Source organism: Tursiops truncatus, chromosome 6 (assembly GCF_011762595.2).
Source record: "Tursiops truncatus isolate mTurTru1 chromosome 6, mTurTru1.mat.Y, whole genome shotgun sequence".
Lineage (NCBI taxonomy): Eukaryota > Metazoa > Chordata > Mammalia > Artiodactyla > Delphinidae > Tursiops > Tursiops truncatus.
The window spans coordinates 58,985,726-59,013,339 of NC_047039.1; the positions used below are offsets into that span (position 1 = coordinate 58,985,726).

The window sequence follows — 27,614 nt, forward strand, 5'->3', positions numbered from 1 at the left end:
GATTCATTACAGTGAAAGGATACAAAACAAAGTCGGCAAACGAAAAAGGCATATGGTGCAAAGCCTAGAGAAAACCAGGCACAAGCTTCCAAGAGTCCTCTCCCAGTAGAGTCACACAGGACAGCTTAATTCCCCCATCAACAAGTTGTGCCAACACATGTGAAATATTACCTCCTGGGGAAGCTCATTAGAGACAGTGCCCAAGGCTTTTATTGGGAGCTGGTCATATAGGCACATTCTGCCTAACACATACCAAAATTCCAGACTCCCAGGAGGAAAGCAGGTATCTAGCATAAACCGCACTGGTTGTACAAACAGTTTAAGTACAATGAACCACTCTCATCAGTTCTGTGAATGGTGGGAACCCTCCCCAAAACACATCCTAGACACCAGGCCAACCTGTAAGCAGGACTTTCCACTGATAAGCAGGCTCTTGGCCCTTGGCCAAGGCATCTTTACAGCAAAAGTATTATCAGTAGGACCTCCTGCAGCAGGGTGAGAGCAGCCTGCAGTACTGATCTCAGTTATGCCCTTTCGGGGTCCTTTACTTAGCCAATTAAAACAAGTACCACTAACTATACAGATCTATCTGAAAAAGCCAGTTGATATCATCCTTAAGCTTCTGATTAACTTTTTTTTTTTTTTAACCTAGCCCAAGGCATCAATTCAGGCACAGCCACAAAGTTGAAGCTGACCTGAAAGCTTTCCAGGGCTGAGGCAGTATGATAGTTGGGGCACACAGACAAGTACAGTCCCAGAGATTGCAAGTGGTAACCATAGAAACAAAGAGTTCACAAATGTTGGGGCATGCCAAGCAGGACATACATTAGTCAGGCAGCACAGGCTATCAGGGCCCCATGTGGCCTTGTACTGTCAGACCTCCCACTCTGGGTTCTCAGTCCAGTCCAAATTATGCAGTTCAGTCCTTGATTTCAGAGGGACTGCCTGAGGCAAGTCAGTTCCAAACAGTTTTACTTGTCTATAACATCAGTTCAACAGCTTCACTAGTGTGGACAACATCTATAGGTGTTCTGCAAGCAAGTGCTGGGGTCACCCCCTGCCATCTCAGTGCTGGTAAGGTGTGAGCCTAGGCTCAGCAACCAGTTTAATTCAGAGAACTCCCAGCTTGAAAGGAACAGTTCTGAAAAACAAAGATCATTAATGCCCTTCCCCCCCTGCCTCCCCATCCCCAGGTGCTGGGGTTTTACTTTTTCCTGCATCATTACAAAATCAGTTGTGTCCTGTTCAGCAATGATAACAACATTTTTTCAATTATCCCCTACTCTCATCTAGACCATTCACCTGGAAAAGTTGTATGCAAAAGGCATAAAAGCATTTTCACAGAAAAACATTTTTGTATAATTTAACCAGAAAGACCCATCATATTCGAAATGGGTCAGAATGAAATCTTAAATTTTTAAAAGATAATTATATTGGGCTTAATAACCTGCCATGCCTTTTGTCCTAATCATTTATCCAGGGAGCAGCCTAGAAAAGATCAGTCCCTTTCCGGGGACAGCTGCATTTAATAATCAAACTGCCTTACTAAGGTGTGTATACCAGGAAAAAGGTGAGGGGCATGGAGTCAGGCTATCAGACCGCCATTGCAAACTGCAACTAATTTAGAAAGCTGAATACAAGTCAACAGCAGTGAGACGACCCTGAAATGGGGTCGAGTCTGACTTGTTAGTAGTGGGTGAAGGTGTCACACTCCCTAGCTTTTGCAGGAATCCTATTAGGAATGCATTCAATCTCTGTATCAGAAATATAGAGCTGATCAGCAGCTCAATCTCACACGGCCCCATCAGAAATAAGCTCTTTTCTGTGGGCATTTGTGACCCAGATGGTCCAGGCAGCATCCATGATGTTTCCACAATTTAGCCCACAGAGAAGTGTCTTAAATGTGTAACTATTCCAGAACCTAAGTTTTATTTTTTGAGCAGAAATTCGTCAGCTTTTAGTTTGGCACAGCTAGTGCTGAGGCTGAAATAGCCCAGACCAGGTTTCAGCTTAGAGTCAGGTCTAGGCAATTAAGCGTCAGGATTCCAAAAAAGCCAGCAGCTTTTCTTTAGCAGCATATTCAAAGCCCAGATACTACAAGGCCAGAGAGCCATGTTCCAAGTCCAACTGACAAGTGAGGCTTTATGACACCCTTTTTATCTTGTCAGCCTTAGAGTCCAAACAGACCCACCCAAAAATATGCACATCAGGCTGGAAAATCATCAGGCTTTATGGATCAGACATCTGATTTTAGAAAAGCTCATTAGCGACTCAAATCTGCTTTGTAAAACTCCAAAAGTGTATTTCTATCTGGAGAGTGCCTCTCTTTCCATGTTGTTTCATTTTTTTCCAGAAGTTACAATAGGCAAAAAGTATAACAAATATCATCAGTTACAGAGACTGGCTTTGTTTTCAACACTCAAAAAAGAAAAAAAAATTTCAATCCACCCACCAATGGCAAAAAGCAAGTATTTATTTCTGTGTCCCACTAACACTTTTTCTTTGCAGCTTTCCCTGACTGAGATGATCCCTGTAGCATTTATGAAATTATAAGCATATAATATTTTCCATCAATTTTTATCCTACCTCCAGATGCAAAAGCCGCAAAGCACAAAGCTATTTCAACACAGCGCACCCCCCTCAACCTTTAAATGGAAATTTACTCAACCCTCTACCAGTAAATTTAACATTTACAGGATTAACATTAGAGCTACCAAGGAAGCCTTGCAGCTGGAATTGGGGGCAGGAGAGGGAGGATAGGGCTACTGTACCAGTGATGGTAACTAGGCTAAAGAAATGGCCTAGTGTTTTCTTTCCTTTTCCCCCTCTGGTTTGCTCTGCTGCAGCCGTGGGAACTGACCTAACTTTTTTTTCCTTCCACTTGGAAAAAAGAGCAATACAAACTTTTAGTATTTCTGGGTCATCCAAACTCACCTTTGGGAATTTTGGGGCCCTTCTCCTCCCACATGAAGGAGAGAACAAAATACAAAAAGGCATCACCTTTTCCCCCTCACTTTAGCACATTTTAGCACAGGCTGCACTTTTGCCCCTCACTTCAGCCAGCACAGCCAGAAACAGCCAGGAGACCCAGCAAGCCAACTCTCCCGGAGTTGGATCTATCATTTTCAAATTCCACAGGTAACTTCTACCTCTCAGAAAATACTGCTGTTTCATCCCGTGAATGACTCAATAGCCAGCATAGTTAATACTAAAGATGTGTTATCCCTCACTCCTTCACCTTTACTTTTCTCAAGCTGCTTTTGCCATATTTCAGTGAGTCAGAGTTGGGCTAGCAAATCCCATTTCTGACACCAACTGAGTTAGGGGTCCTCAAGACCACCCTCCCCCAAGGTCTGATGATTTACTAGGAGGACGGACAATGTTCAGCATATAGTTGTACTCACAGCTAAGATTTATTACTGTGAAATGATACAAAACAAGACAGCAGATAGAAAAGGCACATGGAGCAAGCACATTAGAGCCCAAGGCTTTATTGGGGGAGTGGTCATGTAGGCACCTTCTGCCTAACACATACCAAAATTCCAGACTCCCAGGAGGAAAGCAGGTATCCAGCATAATCCACACTGGTTGTATAAACATTTTAGGTACAATGAGCCACTCTTATCGTTCTGTGGATGGTGGGAACCCTCTCCAAATCACATCTCAGACACCGGCAAAAGGCCAACCTTGTAAGCAGAACTTCCTAAGGATAAGCAGGCTCAGATCTGCTATGTTAACTCTTTCCTACACAGCCCCATTGACTTTTTTTTTTTTTTTTTCTTTTTTTTTTTTAACAGGGGAGAGCGCGAACGCAGTCCCCCACTACCACAAATTATGCAGTCGAGTTTCCCACATTTGGGGAAATCGCAGGGGTCAGCACATCCGGAGTGCAATGGATAAGCCTCGCCCTGGGAAAACCACCTTCGTGATCATGGTGTCTCCCCTGCCAGGTAAGTATACCCCCATTGACTTTTAACTTAGCTGGCATATCCATGAGGCTTAGGCATCCTTAGGAGCTGTAGTGTACCCAGGCCCCCAAGAAGCCTAAGGTGATAGCATAGATCCTGCATCTGAGATAGCCACATCTTCCTAGTAATTATGTAGCTGTGAGATTCCACTAATGCCCAGTGTGGTAGGTTGAATAACAGCCCCCAGAGATTTCCAGGTTCTAATCCCTGTAACCTATGAGTGTTAATTTATGTGGTAAAAGGGATTTTGCACATGTGATCAAGTTAGGGATCCTGAGATGGGGATTAGCTGTTTGGGCCCTAAATGTAATCACAAGTGTCCTTAACAGAAAGAGGCCAGAGGGAGATTTGACTATAGAAGAGGAAGTAGGAGATGTAATGATGGAAGCAAGAGGCTGAAATGATGTAAGGAAGGGGTCATGAGCCAAGACCCTCCAGAAACTGGAAAACGCAAGGAAACTGATTCTTCCTTAGAACCTCTAGAAGGAAGGCAGCTGTGCCAACACCTTTATTTCAGTCTACTGAAATGCATTTTGGACTTCTAGCTTTCAGAACTGTAAGATAATTTTGTGTTGTTTTAAGCTACTAAGTTTGTGGTACTTTGTTACAGCAGCAATAGAAAAGTAATATACCAAGTCTTACTTCTTTCCTGGATATACCATTTCCATTTCATAATGCATGCTTTCTAGGCAATACCCACTTTGTTGACATTTTTATTTTTGACCCATTCCAGAATGGGCAGGTCAGAGAATAACATCATGTGCTATTGCTTAGTTAGCTTCTCAGGGTCCACCAGCACTCAACAACAGGCCAATAATTACCCCTCAAATGGAGTATACCAGGCAGTGGTGTTAGAAAAATGCTGTGTCCAAAACCCTAGTGGGCACCACTGCCTAGTGCCACAGATGCAGTCTACTGCAAGCACTGTCAAGCACTGATATTTGAAGCTCAAAAGGCTCATTAGAACTAGCCTGTCGAAATAGGAGGGCAGTCTGTATAGCCTTCTAGATAGTTTCCTTATGTATCTTCTTACTACCACTTCCATAGTCAGTATAGTTATCTGCTCATCCCCTCTCCTCCCTTCGCCTGGCATCCTGTCCTGCTCTACTGGTATCACATAACTGGGCTGAAAGATCCAGGTGGGCTCCTAGTTGTATACTCATCCCACTAGCACTGTTTAATTTGTGTCATTTCCCCACTGGGAACATTCCTAATAATCAAGAGAAGTATTATACATACGCAACACATCTGTTCCCACAATACATTCAGAGGTATCAGTTACAACCACTTGGGTGTGTGAACTTTTCACTGAATAAAAGATAATACAGACAAGTTTCAAGGGCCACAATGGTATGGCCTCTTTTACCATAGATAAGGTCAACTTTTGGCAGGAGTTACACGTCGGACAGGACATGGTTTTTTCTATGACTGCTGGAGGACTTCAGTGTGGTAAATTCACCTTCATTGTCCCCAAACTTGTTTTTTTGGCAAGAAGCCTCTATATTGTCAGTGTTTACTAGTCACACCTGCTGGCAAGCATCTGCTAACACTGCAATAATGCCATCAACACAGAAACTTTAGATTTGTCAACCAACAGACACTATTTACACAGGAAACACTTTGGACATCAAAAAGCTTTTCTCTAACACTTTATAAGCATTCATAGCACAAAAAAGTAACGTATCATATAAATTATACATTTTTACAATTAAATTGTAAAAATGGCTCAGAGCCATTAATTTGGCTCAGAGCCTTAATTTTTAATTTGATTTAAACATTGCTTTTAGTCTGATGACAACACCAATGGTGCAGAGTTCTGGAGATACGTTCAAAGCAGCACTCACCTGCAGCTTTTCTTCGGTTCCAGAGTCTCCGAGGCAGTCAGTAGTGTTTTGTCAAATGCAAACTTTAGGTTCTTCTCTGAGAATGCAGAACACTGCATGTATTCGACAGCCTTCAGGTCACAGAACAGCATTTCAGCAGTCTGCGGAGGGAGAGGTTTCTGTGTTCTTGGCAAGCTTCTCGATAATAGAGGGTATCACATTTCTGAGATCAGTTTTGGCTCCAACAAATAAGGAGTCTTCAAACAATGGTGAATTATCTCAAGTACCCACTTTTCTTTCACATTTCCAAATAAGGGCTGAAGACCACTGAAAAAGACTAGAAATATATGTTTGTGGATAGCTGAGGGGTTGTTCTGTCAAATCTTTCTTGTCCTGCAGGATCAAAAAGTCCATAACTGTATGGCTCTCACCAGTTACTGACTGCATAGTTGTCAGAAACCATGGAACGTATTCAGACATTAACTTATTGTTGTATAGCATATCAAGACACATCTTACCAACAACACCATCACTCACAACACAAATTGTCTGCATTGCTGAAATATTTTTTACTCCACTGGAAATAGTCCAAATATAATTCGGTACACGGGCCTCTCACTGTTGTGGCCTCTCCCGTTGCGGAGCACAGGTTCCGGATGCACAGGCTCAGCGGCCATGGCTCACGGGCCCAGCCGCTCTGCGGCATGTGGGATCCTCCCGGACCGGGGCATGAACCCATGTCCCCTGCAACAGCAGGCGGACTCTCAACCACTGCGCCACAAGGGAAGCCCCCCCTTTCTGCCAACTTCTGCTTGTCATTCATTCCCATCTCACTGCAACATACCAACTAATATCTGTTTTCCCAAACCTCACTCATAGACTACATCTTGAAAATGACTCCATTCTCCGAGGCGTGGAAGAAAGAAGGCCCAACTGACCTCCCTCTCAAGGCAGACAGTTGTTGGTAGATGCCAGCTGGAAACTCAGCTGGGGCTGCTAGCCAGAAGCCTCAGTTCTCCTCCATATGGGTTTATTTGGGATTCCACACAGCAGCAGCTTAAGTCCAAGGAAGAGCATTCAAAGAGGACAGGCTTTGAGGTAGTCTACCATTGAAGCTAATGCCAAACCTATTCCTTTGATATAAGGATCAGATATGAATTATTTGGTTCAGAAGTGCATGATGCCAGGACAGCTCAAAGAGAAAAATATTGTTTCATAAAATTGTTAAACCTAAATACCAAAGGAAAAGTTATACCTGATTTTGAAACATGTGTTTTAACAACGCAGCCTGAGGAAAGGTGCCAACCAACCTCCACCTTTTAAAGGTGAAGGTGAATGAATTCTTCTGGTCCCAAGATGGGTTGGTAATCAAGACCATGAGGAAAGAACAAACTAAACTGGAGGGTTAAAAGTCTAAAAAATGATGGGGGTCAGTTTAATGTAATTTGTCTTAAGGGCCATAGGAATGACCCATTTTTTACAGGTGGGAGGCCTGCACTACCTTAAGCCTGAGAGATAGCCTACCAGAAAAGAGAAGTGGCAAAAGGCCTGTGGATTTCCACGAATGAGGAAGAGTCCCTAAATGACCAGTTGGTGGTGAAGGTCCTCCTGGTGGTGAGATATTTTGGCTGTAGACACTGTAGAAAGTATTGGCCCCAGGAGGGAGAAATGAAAAAGCTGGTCACAGGGTCTACAGAATATCCTGGAGGAACTAACTCTAGGGATCGTGGTTTCAGAAAAAGAAGGGCCCAAGAGGCGAGGGACAGGACTGAGTCTGGCACCAAGTGACCTCCGCACGCACCAACACTCCGCTGGGCCCCGGCATCCGACCTCCAGAGAACTGCGAGCTTGGGGATCAAAAACCCAGGCAGGAGGGAGGGAGACACAAGAGGGAAGAGATATGGGGATATATGTATATGTATAACTGATTCACTTTGTTATATAGCAGAAACTAACACACCATTGTAAAGCAATTATACTCCAATAAAGATGTTAAAAAAAAAAAAAAAACTTGCCAAAATGTCACCCCCTGCCTCCAAAAGCAGATTAAAGAAGGGAGTGTCCAGAAATCAGGATGAAGAAAACTACTTAGAGAAGCCCCTTCTCCTATCAGTGGACCACCAGGATTTATCTGGGTAATGAAATGATAATAGGCCTTTTTGTCATCTTCTTTTTATAATTTATCCATTTAAATTTCAGTCAACATTTTAAAAATATCCAATCAGAATGACAGGCGTTTCCAGAAGTATCAGTTTTTTAAATCCTCACCCTTTTACAAATGTGAAAACTGAGGCTCAGTATGGCTACCAAGGAATTCTCCTAAATCATTGAAACTGTAAATCTGGGACCTAAGTCTAAATCAGTTTCTCATTTTATCTTGGCTAACTTCTTAAAGTTCTGTTTAAGGACACGGGGAGGGAGAAGGGTAAGCTGGGAGGAAGTGAGAGAGTAGCATGGACATATATACACTACCAAATGTAAAATAGCTAGTGGGAAGCAGCTGCATAGCACAGGGAGATCAGCTCTGTGCTTTGTGACCACCTAGAGGGGTGGGATAGGGAGTGTGGGAGGGAGACGCCGGAGGGAGGGGATATGGGGTTATATGTATACATATAGCTGATTCACTTTGTTATACAGCAGAAACTAACACAACATGGTAAAGCAATTATACTCCAATAAAGATGTTAAAAAACAAAACAAAACAAAAACCCGGCAGACTTGCAGCGTTCGCAGCTCGCTGAACGTGACAGCAGGCATACTGCAGCATACGCGAACACGAACGAAAACTGCCACGTCCCAGTGGTCTCCGCACCTCTTAACTGCCTGGTTCCAGATCCTTCACCTGAACCAGGCGCCGGGAAGGAAGAAAACTTGGGCTTGTGTGTCCCGACCTCGGAGAGGAAGGTAGCAGGACAAAATGAACCAGTATCGAGTATGCCATTTGAAAGATTTTTCCAGGGTGGGGGGTGGGGGAGTAGATTGACAGCGCACGCGCATAAAGAGCTGGATGCCGATCCTCCAGACTGCCCATGGCCTCACGTGACCCAAGGAATGCGAGCACCATTAAGCCGGGCCCAAGCGAGTCACGTGGGTCAACTGACTGCCTAAGCCACTCCGATTCTTCCAGGTCCGCTCCGCGCAGCACAGAAGCTAAATCCACAGCCCGGAAGCTTCTTGCACTTTGGAGCGGGACTTGGTCGTCACAGAACGGGGAGACACTCAGACAGGAAAGAGGAACTGATGCCCAATTACCCGCGGGATGCCTTTGGGGAGAGACCTCTGGAGTCAACGCCCTCCCTTGGAAATAGGTTTCCGTGCCCGCGCGCGGGGCATATGGAGCGGGGACATAAGAGGCGTGGCCTTGGTGCTGCGCTGGATCCGAGAGCTCGCGTCGTGTGAAGGGACTCCCTTAAGGCTCACGGCCCTACAGCCTCTGTCAAGTGGGAAGGTACTGGGCGGGCTTAAAAGCCCTTGCTTAGGCCCCTTAAGCAACGACTGAGTTGTAAGCTTCAGGGAGCACAAGTGCCATGTGTTGGAGGCACCAGTGTGGAGCATCTTCTGTCCCTGCTGGTGTGAGCGTTCAGATGGGAAACCTGAACAGGAACATTCACAGGAATGCTTGGACCAAGCCCATCTTGGGCTGAAATTGAGAAATTTGGAAGTGCAGGTGCACCCTGGTTCCATTCACTGTGTCAAAGGCAGCCTTGTTTTTGTACTTAAACACCCTTCAGGGTGTGCAATTTAGGTCTTCTCTGCTGCCAGAGGCAGATGGCACAACGTGCAAACGTTCAGCAAAGGTAAATTGGATTTTCTCAACTGCCTGAAAGCATCTCACTGCCAGGCCCAATGGGACTTTCTTCTATAGTGTTCTCAACTAAGAAAGATTAGCCCAGTCCTAATGCTGGTCAGTGGATTTGGGCAGACTCTTAATTGCTGTTTCCTATTTCAAGCTATATTATACTTTGGTGAAAAGACTCAATTTCAATGCTACAAAACTCTGATTTCAGCTTATTTGAAAACCTAGTGGTTCTAGTCCCAGGTGTTTTCTTTGTTTTGAGGGGCAGTGAGGATAAAAGGAACGTGATATTGATGGTTATAAGACAAAAATATTGTTTATACACAAAACTTCTGAATTTGCCCTACACTAGCACACAGTTGGGAATATTCCTAACACAGTATACAATATCAGGCTTTAACTCTACTTAGGAGGCAAAGCGACATGACTGATTAGAGGAGCAGTAATATACATAATGATACTGACATGGATAAAATGTCTATAATTACTGTCTAGATGACTCATCTCCCATGATCCCTCAAAGCCATTTCACTAGATTTTTCCCTCCATCAATCCATAGATCACTTTCTTCTCCCTGACATGCTTTCTTGACTTCCAGGACACCCATTCTCTTGGTTTTCTCCTACTTCACTTCCTGCTCTTTCTCAGTTTTTTGCTGATTCTCTTTAATATTGCACCTGTTCAGATGTTCCGTTGATGGACTGCTGATGTTTGGAAGGTTCATAAAATTAAGACACATAATTCATAAACTTTTTTTATTCTGTAATATTAATTTTTCTTGCCCTTATTTAGCATTACTAATTATGTTATTATAATTAATACTTTAATATTACTTAGGTTCTACTGACAGTAATAATCTAAATCAGGGGTCAGCTAACTACAGCCATGGGCCAAATCTGGTTTACCAACTTTTTGTAAATAAAGTTTCATTTCAATATAGCTATGTCCATTTATTTATGTATTGTTTGTGGCTGGTTTTGAGCTATAACAGCAGAGTTGAGTAGTTGTCCTAGAGACTGACCCACAAAGTTTAAAATACTATTTATTATCTAGAGCTTGGCAGAAAAAGCTTGCCAACCCCTGACCTAAATGACTAAAAATGTAAAATGTAATTGTGTTCTAAGTGTATAGATTTTAATATATTTTCCCCAAGTGTAAATTAAATTACTGTAAACATTTTTTACTTATTTTCACACATTTTTAAGAAGTTACTTTTCTTCTAATGTTTTCCGAATTATCTTCCAAAATTAAAAGGCAAAATGTGTTATAATTAAAGAATATAAAGATTTTAAGTCAAAATTATTTAGAGTTAAACAATCTTAATTTTTGGCAAATGTAATTAAACCTTACTAAATATTGTTATAAAACTAATATGATTTTAGTGTTTGTAGTCCATCCAGTTGCCAATGTTAGTAGTCAGCATCATATTTTGTGTATATTAGGTCTTGACATTCATACAAAGGACTTTAAAGATAATATGAATTGTTTAATATTCTTGTTTCTCAGCCACAGCTGTTGCAGATACTGTGCTAATAACCTAATTCCTGAGTAATTCTGGAACCACTCATTGAAATATAAAGAGAAGCAAGAAATCAGTTCTCCACACTGTTAATGTAACTGTGCTATGTAAGAATCCCTTGCATTAATGCTATCTGAAAGGATGTGACAAAGTAATTTGTTACCTTCTCCTACTTAAGTGCTTCTGCTACTCAAAACCTTTCCAGTCTCTGAAGCAATATCCATCTATGACGTTGGCCATGCACAACCGAGGAGGCTTCTTAGCATTTGGACACAATGTCATTTTCTTTTGAGGACACACAGCTAGAGATATGCTGGGGTGTTTATCTCCTGGGGCCTAAAGGGTAGCAGAACATACCACCCCAAAATATGCCACTTTGGCATCAGGATTTTTTTTTGCTGAAGACAATTGAGAAAAAGCAGATATAAGGAAAGCTTTCTGCCCTCCCCCTATTTGCCTAAAAGCAGGACATAAATTCATTAACATGTTCCCCCTCTTCTCTCTACCAGGAAGGACAAAAGTTAATTACTGGAGACAACTCTAGATGCTTTTTCAGCCCAGAGACAGCACCAGAGGAATCTCCATAACACATCTTACCTGCCATTAGTTCCCCCATATATTTGCCTTCCCACAATTTGCTGCCCTAGAAACTCAAAAGTCTTTTCCTTTGCCTTGTCATTTATCTAAAAATTTATTGTTCTTTTTTAAGATGCTACATAGGCCGAGTTCTAACACTCTTTTGAGTTTCTCATCTCCGAGTTGCTCCCATGTGTTTGTGTGATGCATACATTAATAAACTATTTTTTAATAAATTTATTATTTATTTATTTATGGTTGCATTGGGTCTCCGTTGCTGCACACAGGCTTTCTCTAGTTGTGGCCAGCGGGGGCTACTCTTCGTTGTGGAGCGCCGGCTTCTCACTGCGGTGTTTTCTCTTGTTCTGGAGCACGGGCTCTAGGCACGGGCTTCAGTAGTTGTGGCTCACAGGCTCTAAAGCACGGGCTCAGTAGTTGTGGCACACGGGCATAATTGCTCCGCGGCATGTGGGATATTCCCAGACCAGGGCTCGAACCCGTGTCCCCTGCATTGGCAGGTGGATTCTTAACCACTGCACCACCAGGGAAGCCCAATAATAAACTCTTTGTTTTTCTCTTAGTCTGTCTTGTCAGTCTAAATACAGGGCCCCAGCCAGAGAACCTAAGATGCCTAGAAGGAAAAGAAAATTTTTTCCTCCCCTATAGGCCTTAGCAGTTTAACATGTTTCTGAAATGTGGTGGCCACTACAGTGCAGGGTCCTCTTGCCCAGGTCAAAGAGTAAATACTGCCTTGTTGGGTACCTATGAAAGCCCTAAGCAGGCCACATCCTTTCAACAGACCATGGAGTACAAATGTAACCATGGTAAAAACATGGCCATTGGAAAAAAATGAAAGCCCATATTAACCTCAGCAACTCCCTTACGCTGCTGTTAAAGTCACCCTGTTCTGACTCACAAGCCTCCACGTTTCCTTCTTCTGGGGATGCCAGGAACTATTTGATGACAGGAATCTTCTACTAAATTGTCTACATATATGACTAATTACTTGATGCATTATCACCAAAAGCCTATAGCCTTTAAGAGGGCATACCATAGAAAGGATGCATTTAGAGTACCCAGCTAATTGCCAAAAGAAGGTATGTGCAAAAGGAAGACATATCTTCACATTAAATGGACCCAAGACTTCTCCACATATATTTTAATGAATTTAACTCCTTGCTAACTTTTCAGTAATTGGAAATATAATAGTGTAATTCCACACTATTCAAAGGAAGCCTAAATTAAAGGCCAGGGATCGCAGAACTTGAAATAAAGAATCTCAGTCTAGCTGGAGGCACTTAATAAATACTAAATTTAAACGTGTGTAACTGAAAGCACCTTGTTTTAACATGTAAAGTACATAATATAATTTTCCCCTCTAAAAAAGGGTGTGGAATGCTACAAATGTATTATAGCTTGTTAAATTAAAAATAAATGTGTGGGGACTTCCCTGGTGGCACAGTGGTTACGAATCCGCCCGCCAATGTAGGGGACATGGGTTCGAGCCCTGGTCCAGGAGAATCCCACAGGCCGCGGAGCAACTAGGCCCGTGCACAACTACTGAGCCTGTGCTCTAGAGCCTGCGAGCCACAACTACTGAGCCCATGTGCTACAACTACTGAAGCCCATGCACCTAGAGCCCATGCTCCACAACAAGAGAAGCCACTGCAATGAGAAGCCCGCGCACCGCAAAGAAGAGTAGCCCCTGCTCGCCGCAACTAGAGAAAGCCCGCGCGCAGCAACAAAGACCCAACGCAGCTATAAATAAATAAATTCATTAATTAAAAAAAATATATATCTTGCCTGCCTTGAAGGTGGTAGAGCACTAGGCAGAAGAAGCCAGGTTCCTTGAATAAATTCATGGAGTAAGACCCCACCGATCCGTGTTAGACTATAATGTGAACAATAAATAAAACTTTATGGTGCTGAGCCCCCTAAAATTTAGGGTTATTTGCAACACTAGTTTGCATGAATATCACACAATTAATTACAAACTTTATAGAATTGTTGTCAGGAGTAAAGAAAAATAATCTTGCCTAAGAACAAAATCTCCTGATCTAGACAGATGGGTGTCAAATCAATGAGTCCTCTTTTCTCTGATAAATGTTTCATTAATGAATCATATTGGTGCTCTAAAGTATTTATTCCAAGCTAGGGAATTTTGTGTTAAAATACTTGTCAAACTTCGAAAGGTGATTAAATACATTACCAAGGAAATTTTTTTGTAAAGTATTTTAAAAATAAATTATTTATTTGCCTGTGCCGGGTCTTTATTTTTTATTTTTTTGCGGTACGCAGGCCTCCCACTGTTGTGGCCTCTCCCGTTGCAGAGCACAGGCTCCGGAAGCGCGGGCTCAAGCGGCCTATCTGCTTATGGGCCTATCTGCTCCACGGCATGTGGGATCTTCCCAAACCGGGGCACAAACCCGTGTCTCCTGCATCGGCAGGCAGACTCTCAACCACTGCACCATCAGGGAAGCCCTGTGCCGGGTCTTAATTGTGGCATGTGGAATCTTTAATTGCAGCATGCGAACTCTTAATTGCAGCATGTGGAATCTAGTTCCCTGACCAAGGATCAAACCCAGGGCCCCTGCATTGGGAGCTTGGAGTCTTAGCCACCAGGGAAGTCCCTGAACCAAGAAAATTTAACATTTTGCTTTAATTTAAAAAATTAATTGTGTGTGTTTCTCTGTTGTGATGAATACTGTTTATACACAAAATTGGGAGTTGAGGGCATAGCTTATTTGATTGATTCCATGCAAGAATTTGGATTCCTGATATAATATGGAATTGCTAAAAGTTTAAATAAATGTAGTGTAAAACATGAAGTTTCAGTTGAAACGTAGTAAAGTTAGAGTGTAACTAAAATACCTCATATATTTTAGGAATTTGCTCTAGTAAAACTCAAGAATAAAACTACCCTAGTGGGTTTTTTTTTAAGAGTTAAAAAAATTAATTTTTGGCTGCATTGGGTCTTTGCTGCATGCGGGCTTTCTCTAGTTGCGGCGAGCGGGGTCTACTCTCCATTGTGGTGCATGGGCTTCTCATTGCGGTGGCTTCTCTTGTGGAGCACGGGCTCTAGGCACGCGGGCTTCAGTAGCTGTGGCACTCAAGCTCTAGAGCACAGGCTCAGTAGTTGTGGCACACAGGCTTAGTTGCTCTGTGGCATGTGGGATCTTCCCAGACCAGGGCTCGAACCCGTGTCCCCTGCATTGGCAGGTGGATTCTTTTTTTTTTTTTAACATCTTTATTGGAGTATAATTGCTTTACAATGTTGTGTTAGTTTCTGCTGTATAACAAAGTGAATCAGCTATATGTGTACATATATCCTTATATCCCCTCCCTCTGGCATCTTCCTCCCACCCTCCCTATCCCACCCCCTAGGTGGTCACAAAGCACTGAGCTCATCTCCCTGTGCTAGTGGCTGCTTCCCACTAGCTATCTGTTTTACATTTGGTAGTGTACATATGTCGATACTACTCTCTTACTTCATCCCAGCTTACCCTTCCCCCTCCCCGTGTCCTCAAGTCCATTCTCTAGTCTGCATCTTTATTTCTGTCCTGGCAGGTGGATTCTTAACCACTGCGCCAACAGGTTAAGTCCCAAGGTTTTTTGTTTGTTTGTTTTGATTTTTGATGTGGACCATTTTTAAAGTTTTTATTGAATTTGTTACAATATTGCTTCTGTTTTATGTTTTGGGTTTTTGGCCACGAGGCATGTGGGATCTTAGCTCCCTGACCAGGGACTGAGCCTGCACCTCCTGCATGGGAAGATGAAGTCTTAACCACTGGACCGCCAGGGAAGTCCCTGGTTTTTGGTTTTTTTTTAATCATTACTCTGCACTGTTATTTATTTAGTTATTTATTTGGCCACACCGCGCAGCTTGTGAGATCTTTGTTCCCTGACCAGGGATCAAACCCGGGCCCTCAGCAGTGAAAGCACTGAGTCTCAACCACTGGACCACCAGGGAATTCCCCACCCTAGTGTTTTTAACTTAGAATTTTGAGTATTTTGGTTCAGGTCTCAAGAGTACAATTTGTTTTAAGGAAGTGGCCCTGCAGACCGATGTGGGGGGTTGGGTTTCCCTTTCATGCAGTGATTTCCAAACGAAGCTGATTAGGCCTAACAGTTTATGAAAGTAGTAAATGTGGAGTTGCAAGCCTTCCCCTGAATTTCAAAAAGCTTACTAGGCACTGTGGTTTAGATGAAAGTGCATGGCCTGTGAGTATGACATACGTGGGTTCTTTATCCAGCTTGCTCTTTGATATAAAGCCCAGTTACTTCACCTCAATTTCTCATCTGTAAAATGGTGTTAGAAAAACTTAGGTCTTGTTTTTTGTTTTGGCCATACTGTGTGGCTTGTGGGATCTTAGTTCCCAGACCAGGGATCGAATCCGGGCCCTTGGCAGTGAAAGTGCAGAGTCCTAACCACTGGACTGCCAGGGAATTCCCCTTAACTCAAGTTTTAATTGTTAATTATACCTCGATAAAGGTGAGGGGAAAAATACTCAGAGGACTGTTTTAAGACTTACATGAGACAATGTTTGTAGAGTCGGGAACACTGATGATACACAATAAATGGTTCTTCTCTCCTTGCCCTCTCTGCAATAAAAACTACTGGTAACATTTACTAACAATAGGATGGAGAAGGTAGCCTGCATATTATTTTTATTTTTTAATTGCTATTACATCAGTTCAGTATGGGATCGTTTCTTTTAGAAATATTTATCCAAAGTTTTGTTTTGGCAGTATTATATGTATGCAGTTAAACAGATGAGAAACACAATTCTTTTCGTATTGTGTTTCTTTTGGTAACCAAATTATCTTAAAGTCTGGTGCATAATGATAAAACATCAATAAAAACTGTCCTTCAGATACAGAACCACAGGATTGGTATGTCAGGGCATATTCTCAGAAATGAACACTAGATGGCAGCTTTCAGACAAGATTGTCTGGGTCAACCGCCCACTTTTGTTTTCCCCTCCTGACAAAACCCAAGCCTTTTCCGAGTTTTTCTTACCCAGTGGATCCCGCTTCCCCAGGGACCCTCCCACTTGCCTCCATCAGGACAATAGTTACTAACCTAGAAAAGAAAGCATCTGTAGAGGCTGCTAGAGAGAGAAGATTAAATTTAAAAGAGAGAAACCCAACAAAAAACTAACCTGCAAGCCTTTCGCTCTATTATATTTTATTTTCCTTTTAAAATAATAAACACAAAGTGATTTCATCTTTGTGGTGATTGAGAGGGTGGTGCAGGGGGAGTAGGGAATCTTCTTGAATCAATTCTCAAGAACTCATTATGTTGTTCTTTATAACAGCAAGTAAGTTTTTTTAGCTTGTTCTTTTTCTTTTTTAAAAAAAACCCTCTCTACTCTCTGCCTATTTTTCTTTCATTCATGCCTTAAAGTATTTATTAAGTTATTTACAGTGTACAACTTGGTACTTACATCAGCTTGGTGCTGAGGGTGGGAAATGAGAAAGTATATTGGGATAAGGTCAACCCTCTACCCTTCAGACCACTGCAGTCATAGGGGAAATAAGACAGCGACATAAATGTCAGAGTAAGGGACAATTTCTGGCAGGCACACTTTTGGTACCGCAGCACAAATGAAGTCATATCAAGTGGCATTCTCTTTGTAATCAACAGATTTGTCCTTCTCTTAGGTACATTCAGAAGTTCTACTCAGCTCAGTGTGGCTAGCGCATCCTGGTTCTCTACTTTCTATAGCAACTGCTCTATTTTCCAAAGTCTAAATTTTTTTCCCCAGCACTTGACAGAGCTCACACTGATGGTCTCTTTAATGATTTTTGCTTCATTAATACTGTGGTCTGGACTTCCCTGGTGGTGCAGTGGTTAAGAATCCACCTACCAATGCAGGGGACACGGGTTCAATCACTGGTCCAGGAAGATCCCACATGCCACGGAGTAACTAAGCCCATACGCCACAACTACTGAAGCCCACGCGCCTAGAGCCCCTGATCCACAACAAGAGAAGCCACCACAATGAGAAGCCCGTGCACCGCAACAAAGAGTAGCCCCCGGTCGCCACAACTAGAGAAAGTCTGGTGCAGCAATGAAGACCCACTGCAGCCAGAATAAATAAATAAATTAAATTAAATTAATTTATTAAAAAAAAATACTATGGTCTGAATGTTTATGTCCCCCTCCCCAAAATTCATATTTTGAAATCCCAGTGTCTAATGTGATGGTATTAGGATGGGGAGCCCTTGGGAGGGTAAAGCCCTCATGAAGGGTGGAAGATTAATGCTGTTATAAACGAGGCCCCAGAGGGTTTGCCTACCACTTCAACCATGTGAGGACACAGCAAGAAGGCACAGCTATGAACCAGGCAACCATGCTGGCGCCTTGATCTTGGACTTCCCAACCTCCAGAACAGTGAGAAATAAAGTTCTGTTGTTTATAAGCTAGCCAGTCTGTGGCATTTTATTATGGCAGCCCGAATGGACGAAGACAATTAATGACCCTTTCTGTTTCTGCAAATTGTACTGATTTCTTATTTTTTATCTTCTCAGAAACTTGTAACATTTTTCAGATTTCTTCACTAGTTCTTTCTCAAAGTCCATCTTAAATTCATTTACCTCTGCCTTTTGCCTACTTTCTTAGAGTCCTGATCATAATTTTAAACCCAGCCTTCTTAACAGTAAGTTGTATTCTGAAGTGACCGTGAATCAAAAGATTCCTCAGCTCCTGTTATCTTCCGTTAATGTTTGGACACATCCTTAGGAATTTCTGTTCTTTTATTTTTTTTTTTTTTTCAAGTGAGGCTTATTTTCAACAACTTGAGACTTCATTATCTTGTATATTCTACTTTTTTATAGAAAGGAACTTTCTCTAGACTAAAATAATACATGCACCAACCCACAACAAGGCCATAATAATGACAGGCTTCAAGGCCACTCTGTGAATGTCAGGCCTCACTGTTAAGTGCTACAGGAAGCTCAGCCTGAGTTGACTGTTTTCTTCTTGGGGACTTTTCACCTGACCTAACTTCCTGTGTAGGTGCCCTAGTGGCTGAATCCTCCTTAACGCTCAATTTGGGGTATGTTCCTTTGACATGGAACGCCCTTTCCCTCCATGCACTGTTTGACCCAGAAAAAGAGTTCCAGAACTGCTATTCCTGTGAGGGTTCTGGGTCAAAGGCGAAGAGGCAGGCAGCAAGAAGAGGGGCAGGCTAGCTCTGTGGGGTACAGCCCACTTCTTTGATCTCTGAGTGCCATGCCCTCCCTCCCTCGCCTCCACCTCTCCTCCACCTCGAATGGCCTACAGCCTCCTCCCAAGTTCCTGCAACTCCCCTGCTTCCCTCCACCTCTACCGCCAGAGCACACCCACTCCTCGGGCCTGGGGCTGTGTGCCTAAACTTCCCTCATGGACAACAGAGATAGAGATAGCTTTACTGGGGGAAAAAAACACCTTATTTTTAGTAGAATAGAAACTGGGAGACCTTGGGTTTTCTCTATCCAGAACCAATTTACTTTGCTGTTATTTCCTGCTTCTTGCTTTTCTCGTCTATCTATGTCTTGGTTGGAAGAAGTTCAATCTGTAGTTTTGCATGTGTTAACATAGCTGATTTCTTCCCAATTGGAAATGAGTCTATAGCATTTACTTACCTAATGTGAAATATAACACACATACTGAAAACTACATAGAACATTACACTATTTAAATAATCATAAAACAAAAAAAAGAAATAATCATAAAACAAAACCCCTTAAACACTATCCACAACTATACTAGTTTTGTAATAACCCCACAACTGCCATCCTCCCTCTAAGATCACAACCCTCTCTCCTCCAGAGATAAATTCCACTCTGATTTCCTTAGGAATCACTTTTTTGCTTTACTTTCCCCCCCTCCCCCTTTTTAGTATCATTACCTCAGTGTGCATGCCTAGCAGTGCACTTTGGTTTTGACCGTTATAGAGGGTTACGTACGTAGATTTATACTCTACGTATTTTATTTGTGCTTTGCCTCTTTCCCTCAACATTGTGACATTTATCCATGTTGCATTTACCTGTAATTTGTTCCTATTCATTGATAAACGGCTTTCTATTGTATGAATATAGCACACTCTTCTCATGTTCACAGATAACGGGACTGTTTTTATCTGGGGCTCTCAGGGACACTCTTGTCCACATATCCTAGAGTACAGGTGCTTATGTATCACTTGTGGATTTTGTTAAGATGCAGAGTCTGGTTCAGAAGGTCTGCAGTGGGGCCCATAAATTTATATTTCTAACAAATTGCTGAGTGATGCTCAATGTTTAGCTGGGAGTGAATGTGCTAGGTCATAGGGTATCTGGATCTTCAATTTTCTAGACAACATGAAACTGTTTGGAAAGTTGTTGCATCTATTTACACTTTCTTCAGCGGTGTTTGAGTGTTTCTGTTGCTCATCATACATGCCAGTGTTGGTTATTGTCAGATTCTTAATATTTGTCAACCAGAGGGGTGATTTAAACTTGCATTTTTCTGGATATTTATGAGATTGAATGATTTTTTAAAATTTATTTTATCCAAAGAAATCCATTTGGATTTCTTCTTTTTGGAAAATGTTTGAGGTTCCCCTCACCACCCATTTTATTTGTCTTTTTCTCACGGAAAAAACTGCTGTCCCTTTGACCACTGCTCGGGAGGAAAAACTTTTCCTCCAACCTCTTAAATTCAAAAGGGAGACCTGATAGTTAAACTGACAAAAGACCATTACCAAGAGTAAAAGGTTTATTCATATGTATATGAAGCTAACTAAGGAGGTAGCTTATATACCTAACTAGTAGGGAAAAGGGACTGGGGAGAACTTCTATACCTAACTTAGTAGGGAAAAGGGACTGGGGAGAAATTATATACCTAACTTAATAGGGCTTATATGCCTAACTTAGTAGGGAAAAGGGACTGGGGAGAACCGGCTTCTATGGGAAGAACAAATAGGTTTCTTTAGGGAAGACAAATGGGTTTTTAGAAGAACAAATGGGGAAGAAAGTTTGTGATAATATTTGTTTATGCTGGTGTGAGTGGTCTTTCCTTCTTCTTTATGGACATGAAACCCCTGGGAGAGGGATTTATAGTGGTTTACTCTTGGTCTCTCTCCTGGGAGTAGACCCACGATGAAGAGGGAATTTTTGGCAGCCTTATTTCCCAGAAGTTTCTGCTTTTAGTCAAATAAGGGAAGCTCTAAGAAGGCTTCTTTCTGCACCCATTGATTGTCAAAAGCCTTCAACTTAAAATAATGTTCATACTAATTCTGGGGTTCTGAATATGTCCCTACACCATCATGTAAATTTCTAAGTACTTTTTTCTTCTTGAGGTTTCTAACTGATGACGTATCAAGCTATAATTAACCACTTGCTTGTTACTGGAGAAATTTAGCTTTATTTTTGGACCTTTTATATTAACAATGCTTCCAAAGGTACTCAATTTGTATTGTTTTATTTATCTTACTAATTTATTAAAAAGAAAGGATTTCTGGTGTCCATTTTCAGTAGAATTAAATACCAGAGAGGTAAGCATTTGTACTTTAGCTGACTTGTTAGAGATGCTTTTCAGCAGTCTAAGCAAGAATGAACCTTTTAGAGACATTGTGTTGTTTTGGGGGATACAGTTCTTACCTTTCTGACAAGAGGACTCTTGAAGTTGACTTAACTTGGTGAAATTAAGGGCAAATCATCAGAACTTTTGTCTTTCCATTTCCCTACCAATTTCTCTTGTTCTAGGGGAAACAAAACAAATAAAATCAGGATAATGATATCTTTTTTCCCTAAGCTTTACAGTTCTTCTAGAATTTTTAGAACCCACTAAGGTTCTCTTTCTCTCTCATTTGTTTGTTTCCTTTTGCCAAATACCTCCCCGCCCCCTTTGTTTTCCATGTCTGACAGAAGCCCAGAGTGAAATATGCGCCATCACAGCAAATGAATTAACCTTGGCAGAAAATTTTCCTTTCAAATTTTCCTAACCATCTTGACATTTATCCCTGCTGCAAGTCCTTTTAATATGACGTAAAATGTATATTAAAAACTAATGAGGGCTTCTCTGGTGGCGCAGTGGTTGAGGGTCCGCCTGCCAATGCAGGGGACACGGGTTCGTGCCCTGGTCCGGGAAGATCCCACATGCCGCAGAGCGGCTGGGCCCGTGAGCCATGGCCGCTAAGCCTGCGCGTCCAGAGCCTGTGCTCCACAACAGGAGAGGCCACGGCAGTGAGAGGCCCACGTACCGCAAAAACAAAACAAAACAAAACAAAAAAAACTAATGAATAAAACAAACCAATAGGAAAGCGAGCAAGGATTTGCAATATGTTCCCAGAAAAGAAAATATAAATGGCTCCTAAATATAAGATGCTCATCTCCTAACAGAAATGAAAATTAAAGCTATTATGTGATACAATGACAATCTTTATCAAATCGTCAAAGACAAAAAAATATGCTAGGGACTTCCCTGGTGGTGCAGTGGTTGAGAATCCGCCTGCCAGTGCAGGGGACAGAGGTTCAAGCCCTGGTCTGGGAAGATCCCACATGCTGTGGAGCAACTAAGCCCATGCGCCACAACTACTGAGTCCACGTGCCACAACTACTGAAGCCTGCGAGCCTAGAGCCCGAGCTCTGCAACAAGAGAAGCCACCGCAATGAGAAGCCCGCATGGTGCAACCAAGAGTAGCCCCCACTCACTGCAACTAGAGAAAGCCCGTGTGCAGCAACGAAGACCCAACAACAAAGACCCAATGCAGCCATAAATAAATTAATTAAAAAAAATAAGTATGCTAATATCTTGTTGATGAGTTTATGGGGAATATATATTCATTGCTCGTGGAAGTTAAACTAGTACAATGCTTACAGAAGTTAAATTAGCACAATCCTTACAGAAGGCAGTTTGACACTTGGCTATCAACGCAGCAACGAAGACCCAAAGCAGCCAAAACAAAAAACAAACAAAAACAAACCAGGATACAGAACATTGTATAAAATAGTATAAAATAGTTTACTGTTTGTGTAAAAAAAAGAAAGAAAATAAGTGTATTTGTATTTCCTCCCAACTAGTTGTCTTTGGGATAGAGTGCATTTGGAACAGAGCAAATAGGTTGCAAGGATGTGAAACAGATTTTTCACTATATACTTTTTTACATTTCAATATTTGAATCACATGACTATAAAACATTTTACCAAACAGGTTAAAAATGGATTGAATTTTTAAAAATCACTGAAACTCTTACCTTTAGTAGCAGAAGTTTTGAGAGTAATTCCTTAGAATTAAGTTTGCTTAACTATGAAGAAAAAGAAGATCCATTTATAACAACTCCCGATAATGTGATAAGTGCATTGAATGCTTTATTCCATGGTTCATGGTGAAAGAACATTGTTTTGAACTGCAGACCTACCAAGAGCATTAACACAGGGCTACCAACATGTGCACTGGACAGATAAATCATATATTTTATCTTTAAACCTGACATAGAGGAGTCATTCATTCATTCAATAAAAACATATTTCACAATGTGCTAGACTGGATCATAAAAGTGTTTTCAACAAGCTAAACTTAAAAGACAAACAGGCAGCTATTTGTTTTATTTTTAAGCATTTAAAAGTATTATTTTTTCATGACATTTGAAATGATCAGACAGCCTCATCTTTATTTGCTAAAACAGGAATTTCGCTGTTGCATGTCTGGTGCAGAGACAACTTCACTTTAAAATAGTCTTCTTACTAATAATAAAAAATACTGTTCTTGTAAGGATCAGGTTTGAATTGTTTGGTAATACCAAGGTAGTACAAAGAAAAAAAAAGTTTTAATAAAACAGCACACCTAAATAACCAGAGGAAAATACTTTTGAGATTTTGGAAGCATTTGTTTCGATACAGTAACCAGATAATCTTATGTCAAATATCATAAGAGGAGCGGATGGGAGATGCGAGGTCCAGCAGTATAAGTGTCTACAGACGGTAGTAGTGGACTGTAATGGTGGATTAGTCCTACTACCATGGTGTGGGGATGGAAATCAAGGACGAGGAAGGTATGTTTTGAACTGGGGAGCTAAATATCTTAAAAACCCAGGTCAATTTATATTTATACTTTATATACCCATAAGGGCCATGGCGCAGGTCCAGCACCGGTGGGAGGTCAGCTTAGAGTTAAGCCTCGGGGGATGTATAGGCTAATTGACAGAAATCCAGAAAAAGGTCGTGTAAGGCCGGAAACCCCTTAGCGGAGGAGAGGGAGACGATGATTCTCCTAAGGATGAGAATAAGCTCCTAGGACACCGGCTCACTCCCAGGAAGTCCCAAGGGAGAGAGAAGATGACGGTGACGGGGCCGCATCATGAGTCACTAGGACGCACGCTCCTCACTCCAGCTCTCTCGAGAGCACGTTACACAAGACAGAATCCCCGGGAGGGCCGCTGGCCTGTGGCACTCTTCCCCAACCCTCGGGATGGCGATCACGACAGTCTCAGCAGATGAGGGCGAAGACCTCTTGTCCCGACTCCCCTGACCTCCGGTTCCCCGATCACCTTCTCCCCCAGAGCCCAAGAGGGGCAGACAAGCGGACACACATCTCTGGACCCGGGAGGAAGAAATGGTGAAGTGTGGCTCGGGGGACAACGCAGTAGGCAGTCGTGTGTTGCGCATGCGGCAAAAGAAGGGGACCAAAGCCGCCGCGGAGGCAAAGACACACAGCTGAGCCAGCCATCTGTCACGTGATCCCTCGGTGGCGGGGAACGTTAGTAGGCAGTAGTAGCCCTTAGACCGTCACGTGAGCCTCTGATGGGTCGCAGGCTCCGGATCAGCTTCCATTACCTTTAGCTGCACCTAAACTGGCGCCGTCCTCTCGCATCTCCTTGCTTCCGGGAGATGGGACGCCCCCCTCTTCATAAATAGGAAAGAAGTTTGAGCAGGCGGGAGGAACAGGTGCACAGAGCACCGAGCGAAGGTCCGCACCGACGCTCTAAGACCAGAGAGTAGCCATGCGTGTCCCACGATACCATAGGCTCCGTTGCGGTCCTGAGGGGACGCTGCCGCGTGGTGACGTCAGAACGCGGCTTCCGGGGCAAGGGTGGTCGCGGCCCGGCTGCGCCCCGAGTGGTTTCCCGGTTTCTCCCTTGGCCCGTAGTGACCGCACCTTGAGCGCGTTTGCTTCAGTTCTGTGGCGCGAGCACAACGCAGTCTGCTTCCCGGAATGGAAAAGTCCTGAGGAGGAACCTCTTTGTCCATGTGAAGGAAAGCAGTTTAAAAACAGATTGAAAGAGTAGTCCAAAGCCTTCCCACAAAGAAGACTCCAGGCCACCCAGGCTTTCTTGGCAAGTTAAACCAAACATTATGAGGAAAACATAATTCCCGGTTTTTTTTTTCTGCTTTCTGTTGTGTTAGTTTCGGGTGTACAGCAAAGTGAATCAGTTATACATACACATATATCTATCCTTTTTCAGATTCTTTTCCATTATAGGTTATTATAAGATATTGAATGTAGTTCCCAGTGCTATAGAGTAGGTACTTGTTGTTTATCTATTTTATGTATAGTAGTGTGTATATGTTAATCCCAAACTAATTTATCCCCTCCCCCATCCCCTTTGGTAACCATAAATTTGTTATAACCATAATTCCCTTATTAATCAAATACAATACTGCTAGAAAAATGGGGAAGGGAAGGCAAAAATAGGGAACACTTCAACTTTTTATGAGGGTTAGTATAACCCTGATAGGAAAACCTGACAAGGAGAGCAAATAGAAGGAAAATGGTATTTACAGTTTTACTCATGAATGTAGGTGCAAAAACTGGTAAGCAAAATATTAGCCAAATTTACTTTTATATAAGGAGAATAAGACGTTTTGAGCACATTGTTGTTTTAACACCAGAATTCAAAGTATTAATTGATTAATGGAAAGAATATGATTATCTCAATAATTGTAGCATAAATGATTAAATCAAATACTTATTAATGATAAATGCTCATGGAAAACCAGTGATGGAAGGGAAATTAATCTAATAAAGGGTATCTGCAATGAACCGTATACATCCTACTTAATGGCAAAACGTTTAAAGCTTTATATTCCTTACAGTGTTCTGTTGACGAACCTGGGACCTTAGACTCTATAGTGTTTCCGCTCAGCCTGGATTTTGTTGATTCCATATACATGGAACATTTCAGCATGTTTCTCTGTCCTCTCTGTCCCTGTCCTGCTAATTGGAGCTGGATTATTTTATTTCTTGAAACATAGTAGTCATAGTTGTTTTGTAATCTGTATCATGATAGTTCTAATGTCTGAATTATTTTCAGGTTCCTTTCTGCTGCCTGATATATGTGCTGTGTATGGTCCGTGGTGTCTAGTTTCTTTGTGTCTTCACTTTTTAACCTTGATAAATGATTTGTGAGAAAAAAGTATTTGTGGCTGCTTTCAAAGAGGATTTTTGTTTGTTCCTGCTGAGTGCCTTGAGGCCTTCTCAATTAGAGACCAGTTTTCATGGGTGGAGTTTCCTTGGGCCATTGCTAACCCAGGCTACAAATCTGAGCAAGAGCTGCCCAATGGCTGCCCATCTGTTCAAAGATGGGAGTTTTTTTTTTTAACTATCTTTTCTTTCTCCTATGTAAAAGCAAACTTTTTTTTTTTGTCAATATAAAAGCAAACTTTCCTAAAATTCTAGGGTACTGGTTCCTACTTCCCCTTAGAGTATAGCCTGTGAAATCTCAGCTTAAAATGGGGAGAATCACATTATACCATTTTCACGTTGGGTAGCCCTGGACCTTGTCTGCTCATTCCATGCCCAGTGAAGCAACTAAAAAAAAAAAAAAGCTACATGTTCTCTGACTAGAAAATGTCCTCAGGGCAAGAATAGCTTTTGTGCTCTGGTGCTCTCCATTTGCTTCTTTCGGTTTCTGCCTTCTCTTAGCTTTGGGCCTAATAGTTCCTTACCTTCTTTCAGTAATTTGATGCTTTTGAGATTTTTTTTTTATAGTTTATCCAGCATCTTTAGTCATTATCAGTGGGCATGTTAGTTTGAATAACCTAACCCATCATAACTGGAAATAGAAATTTCATTATTTTCTTTAGTTTCTTCCTTTTATCTCTCTCTCTCTCTCTTTTTTTTTTTAAATCTTTGGCCATGCCACACATCATGCAGGATCTTAGTTTCCCAACCAGGGATAGAACTTGCGTCCCCTGTAGTGGAAGTGTGGAGTCTTAATGACTGGACCACCAGGGAAGTCCCTCTTGCTTTTTATATCTCAAGACACCTTGCTAAATGTTACATTCTTGCATCACACTATTATATTTTTCCTTAACTGTGTGCTTTGTAGGCCATTGCTCCATTTTCTTCTAGCATTGAATTTTGATATGGAGATTGCTAAAGCCAGCCTGATTTTCTCTATCCTTTATAGCTGACATGCTCCTTTTCTATGTATAAACCACTTTTTCAGGGTCAGACTTGGAGAAAATTTACTATAGTGAGTCTCTTAGCTATTGAGTACCTCCTACTGCAAGATAGGTAGGCAAAGAATAACCTCTAACTTCCAAAGAGCATGCAGGATATCAGCTTAATTTCTTTTGTTCTAGTTTTATGTATTTCACACACATAGATTTATGACTGAAGATGGAAATACGGATAATTGTGGACATACATTATTTTTATTGGAAGCCTACTACGTGCTAGTATTTGTGCTATGTGCTTGATTTATAGCTTTGAACATAAGACATACATCCTTGATCATATTCAATTCAAAGAGCTAGATATTCAAGAATAACCAAACAACTATTATTTAGAGTTGTGATAAGTGCAGCCAGGACAAAGTACAGGGTGTTATGAAAGCATAAAACAAAGACCTAACCTAGTTTAGAAGATTTGGGTAAGTTTCAGTGAATAAGTCACAAATTAATTAGAGACCTGAAGGATAAGGAGGAATTGGTCAAGTGAAAAGTTGTGCAGTGAACCTGTGGGC

The 27,614-nt window shown here is 41.9% G+C and overlaps 1 non-coding gene and 1 pseudogene across 1 annotated transcript; both read right to left on the reverse strand.

Moving 5' to 3' along the window:
• Nucleotides 1–3,794: 3,794 nt before the first annotated feature.
• On the reverse strand, nucleotides 3,795–3,958 carry LOC117312876 (U1 spliceosomal RNA). Its single transcript, XR_004527280.1, has one exon. It is a non-coding gene; the product is annotated as a U1 spliceosomal RNA (small nuclear RNA).
• On the reverse strand, nucleotides 3,821–8,914 carry LOC109549908 (cell division control protein 42 homolog pseudogene; annotated as a pseudogene).
• Nucleotides 8,915–27,614: the final 18,700 nt, after the last annotated feature.